Source organism: Carcharodon carcharias, chromosome 16 (genome assembly GCF_017639515.1).
Source record: "Carcharodon carcharias isolate sCarCar2 chromosome 16, sCarCar2.pri, whole genome shotgun sequence".
Classification (NCBI taxonomy): Eukaryota; Metazoa; Chordata; class Chondrichthyes; order Lamniformes; family Lamnidae; genus Carcharodon; species Carcharodon carcharias.
The window spans coordinates 32,589,350-32,604,331 of record NC_054482.1 but is presented as its reverse complement, the minus strand read 5'-3'; the positions used below and the strand labels follow the sequence as shown (position 1 = coordinate 32,604,331).

Sequence of the window (14,982 nt, the reverse complement as noted above, 5' to 3'; positions counted from 1 at the left end):
CCTTAGCAACACAGGCTAAAATTCCATTTGCCGCCTTAATCACTGGCTGCACCTGCATGCTAACTTATTGTGTTTCATGCACAAGAACACACAGATCCCTCTGTGCTGCACTTTTTTGTAGTCTCTCTCCATTTTAGCAATAGTCTGCCTTTTGATTTTTTCTACCGAAGTGCTTGACCTCACACTTTGCTACATTAAACTCTATCTGCAAAGTTGTTGCCCACTCACTCAACATGTCCATATCCCCTTGCAGATACCTTATGTCCTCATCATAACATGCCCTCCCACCTATTTTTGTATCATCAGCCAATTTAGGTACATTACAATCTGCCCCCTCCTCCAAGTCATTAATATAGATAGTAAATAATTGAGACCTTAGGACTGATTCTTGTGGCACTCCACAGTTACAAGTTTCCAACCTGAAAAAGACCCATTAACCCTGACTCTTTGTCTTCTGCGTGTTAACCAATCCTCAACCTATGCTAATACATTACCCCCAATACCGGGAGCTCCTATCTTGTGCAATAATCTTTTATGTGGCACGTTATTGAATGCCTTCTGGAATCCAAATACACTACATCTACTAGTTCCCCTTTATCAACTCTGCTTGTTATATCCTCAAAGAACTCTAGCAAATTTGTCAAACATGATTTCCCTTTCACAAAACCATGTTGACTCTATTTGATTGCGTTAAGCTTTACTAAATGTCCTGCTATTTCTTCCATGACAGATGTGAGGCTGACTAGCCTATAGTTTCCTGCTTTTTGTTTCCCTCCCTTCTTGAACAGGGGCATCACATTAGCTCTAATCTACTGGGACCCTCCCAGAATCCAGTGAGTTTCGGAATATTTCAACCAATGCCTCCACTATCTCTGCAGCCACTTCCTTTAAAACCCTTGAATGCAGGCCATCAGGTTCTGGTGACCTGTCTGCCTTCAGCCCCATTAGTTTGTCAAATACTTTGTCCCTCATGATAGAGACTGTTACAAGATTTTTCCTGTCATTAGCTCCTTGCTTATCCGATATCTTTGGAATGTCCTCTACCATGAAAGCTGATGCAAAAAATATTGGTTTAAATTATGTGTCATTTCCCTGTTCCCCGTTATCAGTTCTGCAGTCGCATCCTCCAAGGGTTCCACGCTCACTTTAGCTACTCTCTTTTTATATGCCCGTAGAAGCTCTTGCTGTTTGTTTTTATATTTTTTGCCAATTTACTTTCATAATCAATTTTCTCCCACTTTATTAACTTTTTAGTCATCAGCTGCTGGTTCCTAAAAAAAAATTCCTAATCCTCTGACCTACCACTAGTTTTCACCACTTTGTATGCCTTAGTTTTTGATTGGTTACTCTCCTTGATCGTCTTTGTTAACCATGGGTGGTTCATTCTTCTCATCGAGTCCTTCTTTTTGACCGGGATAAATTTTTGCTGAGCGTTATGAAATATCTGTTTAAATGTCTGCCACTGCTCATCCACTGACCTTCCCCTTAGTCTATTTTCCCAGTCTGCTTTAGACAACTTTTTTTTCATACCTCTGCAATTGCCCTTATTTAAGTTAAGGACACTGGTTTGAGATCTAAGTTGCTTGCCCTGAACCTGAATTTGAAATGCTATCATGTTGAGATTGCTATCCTCTAGAGGATCCTTAACCATGATATCTCTTATTAATCCTACCTCATTGCACATTACTAGATCTAAAACAGCCTGTTCCTGGGTAGGTTCTGCAATGTATTGCTCTAAGAAACAATCCCTGATGCACTCATTCGTGTTCCATGTTACCCCTGCTAATCTGACTTGTCCAGTCATTATGCAGATTAAAATCACCCATGACAATTGTCGTGCCCTTCTTACACGCCTCCATTATTTCCAGATTTGCAGTTTGTCCTACAGTGAGGCAACTCTTTGGTGACCTATAGACTCCCATCCATGATAACTTCCCCTTGCTATTCCTTATTTCTATCCAAACTGATTCCACATCATGACCAATGGAACCTAAATCACTACTCGCCACTGCAATGATACCTTCCTTTATTAACAAAGCTACCCCACCTGCTTTTCTGTTTCACCTATTTTTCTGGAACGTCGAACACCCTTGGATATTGAGTTCCCAGTCTTGGTCACCCTGCAACTACGTTTCTGTAATAGTTATCAAGTCATATCCATATATTTCTATTTGTGCCATCAACTCACCTCATTACAAATGCTGCATGCCTTCAGATAAAGAGCCTTAAGCTTCGACGTTTTACCACTATTGTTCATTCTGGTTCTAATTTCTGCTACACTTTTGCTTATATTTTCTGCCCCTTCCTATCACACTTTGATTATCGTTCGCCTCTTCACTATCTTGCACCTCTGCTCTCTCGTTTCTTTTTGAATTTTTAAAACTTCCCTTCAATTGAACCGTCCCCAACACTAGTTAGCTTAAAGCCCTATCTACAACCCTAGTTATATGATTCACCAGGACACTGGTCCCAGCATGTTTCAAATGAAGCCCGTCTCAATGGAACAGTTCTTTCCTTCCCCAGCATTGGTGCCAGTGCCCCATGAATTGGAACCCATTTCTCCCACACCAATCTTTGAGCCACCCATTTATCTCTCTAATCTTATTTACCCGACATCAATTTGCACATGGCTTAGGTAGTAATCCGGAGATTATTATCTTTGTGGTTCTGCTTTTTAATTTAGCCCTGAGTCGCTTGTAGTCCCTCGGGAAAACCTTTTTCCTAGTCCTACCTATGTTGTTGATACCTACGTGGACCACGACAGCTGGATCCTCTCCCTTCCACTCCCGATCCTCTCCAGCCTAGAAGAGATGTCCCTAACCTTGGCAACAGGTAGGCAACACAGTCTTTTGGAGACACTGTCTTTGCTGCAGAGAACAGCATCTATTCCTCTAACTATACTTTCCTCTATTACTACGACACTTCTCTTTTCTCCCTGCACTTGAATGGCACTTTGTACCATGTTGCTGTGGTCAGTTCGCTCATCCTCCCTGCAGTGTGCGCCCTCGTCCACACTGGGAGCAAGAACCTTTTACCTATTGGACAAGGGCACCAGCTGAGGCTCCTCTAAAGCTAAACTCTGGATCCCCAGACCTCCTCACTTACAGTCACACCCTCTGGTCCCTGACTGCGGACCAAATTTGATGTAATTCATCTAAAGGGTGTGACTGCTTCCTGAAACAGTATCCAGGTAACTCTCCCCCTCCCTGATGTGTTGCAGTATCTGCAGATGGGCCTCCAGCTCATCAACTCTGAGCCGAAGTTCCTCGATCAGCCAACACATGCTGCAGGTGTGGTCACCGTGGATCGCACTGACGTCTACCAGCATCCATCTACTATAGCTGCAACACAGCGCCTGCCCAGCCATCTCTATTCTATTTAATTAATTCATTTGGATGTTAAATATTTTAAAAGTGAATTTCTTAACTGTAATCTTCAGTTGTAAATTACGTCTCCTGATTTAAACTGCTTGGCCAATCAAAAGAGATTTTTTAACATGCAGCTGGATCCCATTCTGCACTCCCTGGCATTGCATTTGTCTGTCTGTGTGTGTCTGTCTCTGTCTGTCTCTCTCTCTCTCTCTCTTATATATCTCTTATATATTTGTTGGAAGTCCTTAATGTTAACATGAGTTACTTTCAAGACGTCAGCTGTGACTCAGTGGTAGCTTTGCTGCCTCTGAATTATAAGGCCACAGGTTCAAAACCCATGAGCTCTTAATTAAGGCTGGCAGTACTGAGGGAGTGATGCATTGTCGAAGGTGCTGTCTTTCATATTCTCCCAATATATATCCCTCAACCAACATTTCTGAAATAAATTATCTGTTTAGTGTAGGTAATGTATTCCTGAAAAACAACATGCTAAACAAAAATAACTTTCCCATGAGAAAACATGTGATGAGGGCGGATTACATTGCTGACCTGTTACATTCAGATTAAAAACACATTTTTCTGTGTTTCTATATTAGTTTAATATATTATGTAATTTTGTATTAATTAAACATAGAAACACGTGAATAAGCACAAGTAATGACTCGCCAAACATGCACCAAATGCAGAAACTTGGGTGATTAGTTACAGGGTGCTGGAACACGTTAAATCACTTGCCTAACTGCTGGGACCAAAATTCTTTGACTATAATGAAGCTCGGGGTGGAAGCTGAACCTCAAGATACCCAGTAGAGGTGGGATTTCTGACAGGGCCTGGGAACACGGAATCTTTTCTCAAAATCCTATGCACTACAATTGGAACATAGGAACAGGAGTAGGCCATTCAGCCCATCAAGCTTGCTCTGCCATTCTATATGATCATGGCTGATCATCCACTTCAATGCCTTTTTCTCACACTATCCCCATATCCCTTTATGTCATTGGTGTTAAAAAACCTGCCAATCTCTGCTTTAAACATACTCAATGACTGAGCTTTCACAGCCCTCTGGAGTACAGAATTCTGAGTAAAAAGATTTCTCATCTCAGTCCTAAATGGCTTCCCCCTTATTTTGAAATTGTGTCCCTGGTTCTAGACTTTCCAACCAGGAGAAACATCTTACCTGCATCTACCCTGTCTATCCCTTTAAGTATTTTGTAGATTTCAATGAGGTGACCCCTCATTCTTCAAAATTCGAGAGAATGCAGGTCCAGTTTCCCCAATCTCTCTTCATAGGACAGTCTTGCCATCCCTGGAATAAGTCTGGTGGACCTTCATTGCACTTCCCCTATGGTAATAATATCCTCCTTAAGGTAAGGGAACCAAAACTGCACTCAGTACTCCAGGTGTGGTCTAACCAAGGTTCTATACAACTGAAGCTAGACTTCGCTACTCCTGTACTCAAATCCTCTTGTGATAAAGGCAAACATACCATTAGCCATCCTAATTGCTTGCTACACCTGCATGTTAGCTTTCAGTGACTTATTGGCGAAGACACCCTGGTCCCTTTGTACATCTACACTTTCTAATCTCTCACCATTTAAGAAATACTGTGCGCATCTGTTCCTCCTACCAAAGTGGATAACCTCACATTTTTCCACATTATATTCCATCTGCCATGTTCTTGCCCACTCAATAAGTCTGTCCAAATTCCCTTAAAACTACTTTTTATCTTACTCACAACACACATTCACATCTAGCTTTGTGTCATCCGTGAACTTACATGGAGGCCTGGACAAGTATAAATTTTGCCCACCATAAAGATGGCCTCTGATGTCAGAAAGGGTGGAGTGGCAGAGTTGGTGCCCACCTAAGCATCCAAGTTTGGACCTCTTATTAGAACACCAATATCAAGGGAGCTACTTGAGTAACAACCAAAAATAGCAGAGGTGGACCAATGAGTGCCTTCGTGCTACAATACCCACTCTCTCAAGATCCTATTTAAATAAGAGATAAAAACAAAAAAACTGCGGATGCTGGAAATCCAAAAGAAAAACAGAATTACCTGGAAAAGCTCAGCAGGTCTGGCAGCATCGGCGGAGAAGAAAAGAGTTGACGTTTCGAGTCCTCATGACCCTTCGACAGAACTTGAGTTCGAGTCCAAGAAAGAGTTGAAATATAAGCTGGTTTAAAGTGTGTGTGGGGGGCAGAGAGAGAGAGATAGAGAGAGAGAAGTGGAGGGGGGGTGTGGTTGTAGGGACAAACAAGCAGTGATAGAAGCAGATCATCAAAAGATGTCAACAACAATAGAACAAAAGAACATATAGGTGTTAAAGTTGGTGATATTATCTAAACGAATGTGCTAATTAAGAATGGATGGTAGGGCACTCAAGGTATAGCTCTAGTGGGGTTGGGGAGAGCATAAAAGATTTTAAAATATTTAAAAATAATGGAAATAGGTGGGAAAAGAAAAATCTATATAATTTATTGGAAAAAAAAGGAAGGGGGAAACAGAAAGGGGGTGGGGATGGGGGAGGGAGCTCAAGACCTAAAGTTGTTGAATTCAATATTCAGTCCGGAAGGCTGTAAAGTGCCTAGTCGGACGATGAGGTGTTGTTCCTCCAGTTTGCGTTGGGCTTCACTGGAACAATGCAGCAAGCCAAGGACAGACATGTGGGCAAGAGAGCAGGGTGGAGTGTTAAAATGGCAAGCGACAGGGAGGTTTGGGTCATTCTTGCGGACAGACCGCAGGTGTTCTGCAAAGCGGTCGCCCAGTTTACGTTTGGTCTCTCCAATGTAGAGGAGACCACATTGGGAGCAACGAATGCAGTAGACTAAATTGGGGGAAATGCAAGTGAAATGCTGCTTCACTTGAAAGGAGTGTTTGGGTTCTTGGACGGTGAGGAGAGAGGAAGTGAAGGGGCAGGTGTTGCATCTTTTGCGTGGGCATGGGGTGGTGCCATAGGAGGGGGTTGAGGAGTAGGGGGTGATGGAGGACTGGACCAGGGTGTCCCGGAGGGAGCGATCCCTATGGAATGCCGATAGGGGGGATGAAGGGAAGATGTGTTTGGTGGTGGCATCAGGCTGGAGTTGGCGGAAATGGCGGAGGATGATCCTTTGAATGCGGAGGCTGGTGGGGTGATAAGTGAGGACAAGGGGGACCCTATCATGTTTCTGGGAGGGAGGAGAAGGCGTGAGGGCGGATGCGCGGGAGATGGGCCGGACACGGTTGAGGGCCCTGTCAACGACCGTGGGTGGAAAACCTCGGTTAAGGAAGAAGGAGGACATGTCAGAGGAACTGTTTTTGAATGTAGCATCATCGGAACAGATACGACGGCGGCGAAGGAACTGAGAGAATGGGATGGAGTCCTTACAGGAAGCGGGGTGTGAGGAGCTGTAGTCGAGGTAGCTATTGGAGTTGGTGGGTTTGTAATGGATATTAGTGGACAGTCTATCACCAGAGATTGAGACAGAGAGGTCAAGGAAGGGAAGGGAAGTGTCAGAGATGGACCATGTGAAAATGGTGGAGGGGTGGAGATTGGAAGCAAAATTAATAAATTTTTCCAAGTCCCGACGAGAGCATGAAGCGGCACCGAAGTAATCATCGATGTACTGGAGAAAGAGTTGTGGAAGGGGGCCGGAGTAGGACTGCAACAAGGAATGTTCCACATACCCCATAAAGAGACAGGCATAGCTGGGGCCCATGCGGGTACCCATAGCCACACCTTTTACTTGGAGGAAGTGAGAGGAGTTGAAGGAGAAGTTGTTCAGCGTGAGAACAAGTTCAGCCAGACGGAGGAGAGTAGTGGTGGATGGGGATTGTTCGGGCCTCTGTTCAAGGAAGAAGCTAAGGGCCCTCAGATCATCCTGGTGGGGAATGGAGGTGTAGAGGGATTGGACGTCCATGGTGAAGAGGAAGCGGTTGGGGCCAGGGAACTGGAAATTGTTGATGTGACGTAAGGTGTCAGAGGAATCATGGATGTCGGTGGGAAGGGACTGGACAAGGGGAGAGAGAAGGGAGTCAAGATAACGAGAAATGAGTTCTGTGGGGCAGGAGCAAGCTGAGATGATCGGTCTACCGGGGCAGTTCTGTTTGTGGATTTTGGGTAGGAGATAGAAGCGGGCCGTCCGAGCTTGGGTGACTATCAGGTTGGAAGCTGTGGGAGGGAGATCCCCAGAGGAGATGAGGTCGATGACAGTCCTGGAAACAATGGCTTGATGTTCAGTGGTGGGGTCATGGTTTCCAGTTCCCTGGCCCCAACCGCTTCCTCTTCACCATGGACGTCCAATGCCTCTACACCTCCATCCCCCACCAGGATGGTCTGAGGGCCCTTAGCTTCTTCCTCGAACAGAGGCCCGAACAATCCCCATCCACCACTACTCTCCTCCGTCTGGCTGAACTTGTTCTCACGCTGAACAATTTCTCCTTCAACTCCTCTCACTTCCTCCAAATAAAAGGTGTGGATATGGGTACCCGCATGGGCCCCAGCTATGCCTGTCTCTTTATGGGGTATGTGGAACATTCCTTGTTCCAGTCCTACTCCGGCCCCCTTCCACAACTCTTTCTCCAGTACATCGATGATTACTTCGGTGCCGCTTCATGCTCTCGTCAGGACTTGGAAAAATTTATTAATTTTGCTTCCAATCTCCACCCCTCCATCATTTTCACGTGGTCCGTCTCTGACACTTCCCTTCCCTTCCTTGACCTCTCTGTCTCAATCTCTGGTGATAGACTATCCATCAATATCCATTACAAACCCACCGACTCCCACAGCTACCTCGACTACAGCTTCTCACACCCCGCTTCCTGTAAGGACTCCATCCCATTCTCTCAGTTCCTTCGCCTCCGTCGCATCTGTTCCGATGATGCTACCTTCAAAAACAGTTCCTCTGACATGTCCTCCTTCTTCCTTAACCGAGGTTTTCCACCCACGGTCGTTGACAGGGCCCTCAACCGTGTCTGGCCCATCTCCCGCGCATCCGCCCTCACGCCTTCTCCTCCCTCCCAGAAACATGATAGGGTCCCCCTTGTCCTCACTTATCACCCCACCAGCCTCCGCATTCAAAGGATCATCCTCTGCCATTTCCGCCAACTCCAGCATGATGCCACCACCAAACACATCTTCCCTTCATCCCCCCTATCGGCATTCCGTAGGAATCGCTCCCTCCGGGACACCCTGGTCCACTCCTCCATCACCCCCTACTCCTCAACCCCCTCCTATGGCACCACCCCATGCCCACGCAAAAGATGCAGTCTACTGCATTCGTTGCTCCCAATGTGGTCTCCTCTACATTGGAGAGACCAAACGTAAACTGGGCGACCGCTTTGCAGAACACCTGCGGTCTGTCCGCAAAATGACCCAAACCTCCCTGTCGCTTGCCATTTTAACACTCCGCCCTGCTCTCTTGCCCAAATGTTTGTCCTTGGCTTGCTGCATTGTTCCAGTGAAGCCCAACGCAAACTGGAGGAACAACACCTCATCTTCCAACTAGGCACTTTACTGCCTTCCGGACTGAATATTGAATTCAACAACTTTAGGTCTTGAGCTCCCTCCCCCATCCCCACCCCCTTTCTGTTTCCCCCTTCCTTTTTTTTCCAATAAATTATATAGATTTTTCTTTTCCCACCTATTTCCATTATTTTTAAATATTTTAAAATCTTTTATGCTCTCCCCACCCCCACTAGAGCTATACCTTGAGTGCCCTACCATCCATTCTTAATTAGCACATTCGTTTAGATAATATCACCAACTTTAACACCTATGTGTTCTATTGTTGTTGACATCTTTTGATGATCTGCTTCTATCACTGCTTGTTTGTCCCTACAACCACACCCCCCCTCCACTTCTCTCTCTCTCTCTCTCTCTCCGCCCCCCCCCCACACACCTTAAACCAGCTTATATTTCAACTCTTTCTTGGACTCGAACTCAAGTTCTGTCGAAGGGTCATGAGGACTCGAAACGTCAACTCTTTTCTTCTCCGCCGATGCTGCCAGACCTGCTGAGTTTTTCCAGGTAATTCTGTTTTTGTTTCCTATTTAAATAAGGTGATCTAGCTATGACTGCAGATTGTATAGTGAGACCAGAAGCATGTCCAGTAATGACTGAGCAAACACGCTTCTTGACACATGTGCAATAACTGCGCTAAACGGAAAGTAGGCGGGCAGCAATAGTTTTTCGGAAAGCTCTCTTATTGTAAAACTGCTATAAAATGAAGAGATGTTGTTAGCATGTGCTCTAAAAATGGAATATCCATAAAGCACTTTGGGACATTCTGATTGCTGTTTAAATGCAAGCCTGTCTGTCTCTCCTTTCTCTCTCCTTTCTCTCTGCTTTTTCTCTCCCATCTCTCTCTCCCATCTCTCTCTCCCATCTCTCTCTCCCATCTCTCTCTCCCATCTCTCTCTCCCATCTCTCTCTCCCATCTCTCTCTCCCATCTCTCTCTCCCATCTCTCTCTCCCATCCATCTCTCTCTCCCATCCATCTCTCTCTCCCATCCATCTCTCTCTCCCATCCATCTCTCTCTCCCATCCATCTCTCTCTCCCATCCATCTCTCTCTCCCATCCATCTCTCTCTCCCATCCATCTCTCTCTCCCATCCATCTCTCTCTCCCATCCATCTCTCTCTCCCATCTCTCTCTCCCATCTCTCTCTCCCATCTCTCTCTCCCATCTCTCTCTCCCATCTCTCTCTCCCATCTCTCTCTCCCATCTCTCTCCCATCTCTCTCCCATCTCTCTCCCATCTCTCTCTCCCATCTCTCTCTCCCATCTCTCTCCTTTCTCTCTCCTTTCTCTCCCTTCTCTCTCGCTCTCTTCTTTCGCTCTCTCTCATGCTCGCACGCTCTCTTTCTCTCGTTCTCTCTCTCTCTCTCTCTTTCTAATTCCCCAAAGTATAAATTTCATCATAACATTAATGCATTCTTTGTTACTGAATTATTTGCAAGCTGAATATTTGTATTGAGTTTCTGGATCAGATCATTAATGCAAATTAGAAATAGTATTGATCTGCTCACTCGCTCCTCTCTCTGCTCCCCCACTGACATATTTCGCCTTACAAGTTGTTATTCCTTAAACTTCAGTTTCCTATTCATTCCTGAGTTTTCCCTGAATCCACACAGCTTCGAGGTAGTGGCCTATTGTGTGGAACTTTGTAAAAAGGCCTTTGGAAGTTGAAGTTCACAATATCTTGAGGCTTCCCACAGGCCACCTGGGTTATTACTTCCTCAAAGAAGTCAAGATAAGCATGATTGTCTCCTCCTTAATACATGCTGACTGCTGTTAAAAATTGTCTAATATTAGATTTAAGTTACAAACGTACATGCGGACACATGAATTAAGAGTAGGAGTTAGCCATTTGGCCCTGGAGCTTGCTCCACCATTTGATAAGATCATGGCTTATCTGACTGTGGCCTCAACTCTACTTTCCTGTCTACCCTCTATAGTCTTTGACACCCTTGTTATTCAAGAACCTATCTAACTCAGCCTTAAAAATATTCCATGACCTTGCCTCCACTGCTCCCTGGGGAGAAGAATTCCACAGACCAAACAACCCCCTGGGGAAAAAAAAATTCTCCTCATCTCAGTCTTAAATGGGAGATCCATTATTTTTAAATGGTGTCCCCTAGTTCTAGTCTCTTCTATAATGGGAAACATCCTTCCAGCATCCACCCTGTCAAGTTCTTCTAAACTGCCATGGATACAGGCCCAATCTGTCCAATCTTTCCTCCATAAGACAACCTCTTCATCCCAGGAATCAGTTGAATGAACCTTCTCTGAACTGCTTCCAATAAAATTATATCCTTTAAGTAAGTAGACCAAGAGTGTACACCAGATGTTATCTCACCAACACCCTGTACAACTGTAGCAAAACTTCCCTACTTTTATATTCCATTTGCCTTGCAATAGATGACAACATTACATTTGCCTTCCTAATCATTTGCTGTACCTGCATACCAACCTTGTGTGATTCATGTAGATCAGCTATGATCTTATTAAATGGTGGAACAGGCTCGACGGGCCAAATGGCAGCCTTCTGCTCCTCGCTTGTACGTTCATTTGTACCAGGACATCCAGATCCCTGAATACTGCAGAATTCTGCGAACTCTGTCCATTTAAATAATATGCTGCTTTTCTATTCTTCCTGCCAAAGTCATCAAGTTCACATTTTCCAACATTATATGCCATCTGCCAAATTTTTGTCCACTAACTTAACCTATCTTCATTCTTCTGCAGACTCCTTATGTCCTCTTCACAACTTACTTTCCTACCTACCTTTGTGTCATTAGCAAAGGTAGCAACCATCCCTTCAATCTCTTCATCCAAGTCATTGATATACATTGTAAATAGTTGACACCCCAGCACTGATCCCTGTGGCACCCCACTCATTGCATCTTGCCAACCTGAAAATGACCCATTTATGCCAGCTCTCTCTGTTTCCTGTTAGCTAACCAATCCTCTAACCAGGCTAATGTGTTACCCCCGACACCATGAGCTCTTAGCTTGTATAGCAGCCTTTGATGTGACACCTTATCAGATGTCTTTTTGAAATTCATTTACACTACATTTATAGGTTCCCCTCTACCATCTTGAATACCTCGATTGAACCTGCCTCTATCACACTTCCAGGCATTGCATTCCAGATTCGAACCATGCGCTGTGTGAGTAAGTTTTTCTCACATCTTCTTTTGCAAATCACTTCAAATCTGTGCCCTCTCGTTCTCGATGCTTGCAGCAATAGGAGCAGTTTCTTCCTATCTACTCTGCCCAGCCCCCTCATGATCTTGAAAACATCTATCAAATCTCCTCTTAGCCTTGTCCACTCCAAGGAGAACAGTCCCAACCTCTCCAATCTATCTTCATAATTGAAGTTTCTCATCCCTGGAACCATTCTTGTAAACCTCTTCTGCACTCTCCAATGCAGTCACATTCTTCCTACAGTGTGGCACTCAGAACTGTACACAATGCTCCAGTTGAGTCTCATTGGATGTCTTATATAAGCTCAGCCTAACCTCCTTGTTCTTTTACTCTATGTCCATATTAATAAAGCCCAATATACTGTGTGCTTTATTAACTGCTCTCTCCACCTGTGCTGCAACTTCCAATGATCTATGCACATCTACACCCAGGTCCCTCTGCTCCTACACCCCTTTAAGAATTATACCCCTTATTTTATATTGTCTCTCCACATTCTTCCTACCAAAACACATCACCTCACACTTCTCTGCATTGAACTTCATCTACCACCTATCTGCCCACATTGCCAACTTGTCTGTGTCCTTTTGAAGTTCTACACTGTCCTTCTCATAGTTTACAATGCTTCCAAGTTTCATATCATCTACAAACTTTGAAATTATTCCCTGCACATCAGATCTCGATCATTAATATATGTCAGGAAAAGCAAGGGTCCCAATACTGATCCCTGGGGAACTCCACCACAAACCTTCCTCCAGCCCAAAAAATATTCATTGACCATTAGTCGCTGTTCCCTATTACTCAGCCAGTTTTGTATCCACATTGCTACCGTCCGTTTTATTCCATGAGCTATAACTTTTCTCTCAAATCTGTTGTATGGCACTGTATTTGAATGCCTTTTGAAATCCATTTATATCACATCAACAGCACTGCTCTCATCAACCCTCTCTGTTACTTCTTCAAAAATCTCCAAGTTAGTTAAACATGATTTTCCATGTAGAAATCCATGCTGGCTCTCCCTGATCAACCCACGTTTTACCATGTGACTACTAATTCTACCCCGAATAATTTTCTCTAGAAGCTTGCCCACCACGGAAGTTGAATTGACTGGTCTGTAATTGCTGGGCTCATCCTTGCAACCTTTTTTGAACAAGGGCATAATGTTGCAATTCTCCAGTCCTCTGGCACCTCCCTTGAGTCTAGGGAAGATTGAAAGTTAATGGCCAGTGCCCCTGCAATTTCCACACTCACTTCCTTCAATATTCTGGGATGCATCTCAACCGGTCCTGGTGCCTTGTCAACTTTAAGTACCAACAGTTTACCCAACACTTCCTCCTTATCAATTTTCAACAGAGACAGAGTTTCCTCCTCTGTTGTCATGGCTTGGGTAGCATCTGCTTCCTTGGCAAAAGCAGATGCATTTAACACCTCAGCCATGGGAAAATCCCCTTTTTTGGCCCTGAATCAGCCCTAATCCTCATTTTAGCACGTTTTACTATTTATGCGCCCACAGAAGACTTTGGGATTCCCCTTTATGTTGGCTGCTGATCTTTTCTTATAATCCCTCTTAGCTTCGCTTATTGGCTTCTTCACCTCTCTAAACCTTTGTATTCCATTTGGTTCTCAGTTGTATTTTCTACCTGACACCTGTCATTAGCACACTTTTTCTTCTTTATATTAATTTCTATCTCCTTTTTCAACCAGGGAGCTCTGGATTGTTTGCCCTACCTTTCCCTTTTGAGGGAATATACCTTGACTGTGCCAGAACCATTTCTTTTTTGAAGGTAGCTCATTGTTCAGCTACAGTTTTTTCTGCCAAACTTTGGTTCCAGTCTATCCAGCCCAGCTAGTTCTTGCCCCATTGAAATCGGCTCTCCCCCAGTTAATTATTCTTATTCTGGGTTGCCTATTGTCCTTTCTACCGTCACCCTAAACCTTATGGTACAATATGCAATACAATATCTATTCAATGCTTTTGCCATTTCCTTATTTCCTATTATTAATTCCGCAGACACACTCTTTAGAGGACCTACACTCACTTTAGTTACTCTTTCCTCTTTAAATACTTGTAGAAGCTCTTGCTATCTGTTTTTATATTTCTAGCTAGCTTTTTCTCATACTCTAATTTCCCCACCATTTATTTTTTAGTCATTATTTGCTGGTTTTTAAATTCTGTCCTACCACTAATCTGCGCAGAATTGTTTGCTTTTTCTTTCAGTTTGATACTATTCTTAACTTCCTTAGATAGCCACACATGGTGCATCCTTTTCATAGAGGGGTTAGCAATTTTACTCAGGGAGACCAGAAGTTTTGATTGGTGTAGGAACTCAGTAGATGTCAGCTCTTGCAGTAGCTCTTTTGCAGGACTTATGGCACACTGAGGAGGCACAGTTGAGGGAGCTATAAGAATAGAGGAACATTGTGCAGAGTAGGCCATTCAGCCCCTCGAAGCTGTTCCATCTCCTCTGTTAGATCATGGTTGATCTGTATCTCAAATTCCTTTATCTGACCTTGTTCCATATCTGTTGACACCTTACCTAACAAACATTTTTGCATTTTCTTTGTATTCACCTTGTGAGAGAAGAGTGGCTAATGCTGCACTGAGTATGAATCTTTAATAGAGGGGCTTTGATTTTAATAAATGCGACCCCATCAGAAAGTTATCTGGCTTTATTCGGATAAGTCAGAGTGAAGTTCAATTTAAAATTTTGATTTATTTCATCTACTCATGATCACAATTGTTTTGCTGATCCTGTTGTTCACGAAGAAAGTATCTTCACCAGAGTATTACATGAGTAGTGTTAATGTCACAGTTCAAGCTCCCTGCCCCCAATCTCCCCACCCACCAACACCTTACTCATGTTCATGGCTGCACTGTTAATTTCTATGAACTGTTCTTAAGAACTGTTCTTATGAACTGAAATC

The 14,982-nt window shown here is 44.1% G+C and overlaps 1 protein-coding gene across 3 annotated transcripts in view; it reads left to right on the top strand.

Annotated features, from left to right (window-relative positions):
* Positions 1–14,982, top strand: part of LOC121289009 (xenotropic and polytropic retrovirus receptor 1 homolog) — a 355,844-nt gene that overhangs the window by 128,279 nt on the left and 212,583 nt on the right. The window lies entirely within an intron of this gene.